Source organism: Centroberyx affinis, unplaced genomic scaffold (genome assembly GCF_046629955.1).
Source record: "Centroberyx affinis isolate AG114_WGS23_722 - 3 ecotype Tasmania unplaced genomic scaffold, CSIRO-AGI_Caff_v1 ptg001315l_1, whole genome shotgun sequence".
Taxonomy (NCBI): Eukaryota; Metazoa; Chordata; class Actinopteri; order Beryciformes; family Berycidae; genus Centroberyx; species Centroberyx affinis.
The window spans coordinates 275,050-275,934 of record NW_027279820.1 but is presented as its reverse complement, the minus strand read 5'-3'; the positions used below and the strand labels follow the sequence as shown (position 1 = coordinate 275,934).

Sequence of the window (885 nt, the reverse complement as noted above, 5' to 3'; positions counted from 1 at the left end):
CAACTAAATTAAGTTTATCCACCTTTTTATTTGCAGAATATACTTTACCCAACTTTTTTAGGACTGGCTTCAATCTTCAGTACATAAACTGCTCCCAAAGTAAGCTGTAACAAACTGATGTATGTTACAGAAAATTATGTATTTAATAATAATAATAGACTGAGACCACCAGGCTCTTTGGCCGCTCTTGAGGAGAGGGGCTGCATTTCCTTTGGTTTCTCTTTTCATGACGTGCAAGTCTTTCGCCTTTTACTAAGGCTTCTGTGTAGGGTAACACCAGTGAGTCAAAGGCATCTGTGGCAGGATTTGCTGTTTGGCCAAGCCCTGTACAGTGGTGAAAGGGACAAAAAAATAACTAGGCGGATAAATAAACTAAAGGCTCCTTGGATAGAGGTGCTAAGCACAGGGAGCTTCTAAGGTAAAGTATAATGGCACACCAACAAGGAAGAACCTTCTCCAGGGCACGGTTGGGCTGCAAACGGCAAGGGGACAGGGTTTCTCGGCGCTTTGGATGCGATCAAGTGTAGTATCTGTTGTCATCAGTTGACTATCTGATACGGTCTGTATAGGGGAAAACACATTGAACAGATTTTTAGGGTGTGGAGTTGAAAAAAGGCTCTCGGTCCATTTGCTCCACGCGTCGACCCGGTGATGCAGTACCACTGGGAGCGATGCACCATTGTCTCACCGTGCGGAAAAGCGACAAAAGAACTAAATGACAAGAAGTCAGCGCCATTGAATAAATGATGCCTTGCACATGCCGGAAGTACAAAACCCAAAGTAGAGGGAAATCTTTGCAACTTGGAATTCCTGGAAACGGTCTGTTGAACTCGTGCTGCACTAAGGAAAAAAATCATGTAGAATTAATAGTAATTAAAAAATTGG

The 885-nt window shown here is 43.1% G+C and overlaps 1 non-coding gene across 1 annotated transcript; it reads left to right on the top strand.

Moving 5' to 3' along the window:
- The first annotated feature begins 491 nt into the window (after positions 1-491).
- On the top strand, positions 492-682 carry LOC139649290 (U2 spliceosomal RNA). Its single transcript, XR_011695603.1, has one exon. It is a non-coding gene; the product is annotated as a U2 spliceosomal RNA (small nuclear RNA).
- Positions 683-885: the final 203 nt, after the last annotated feature.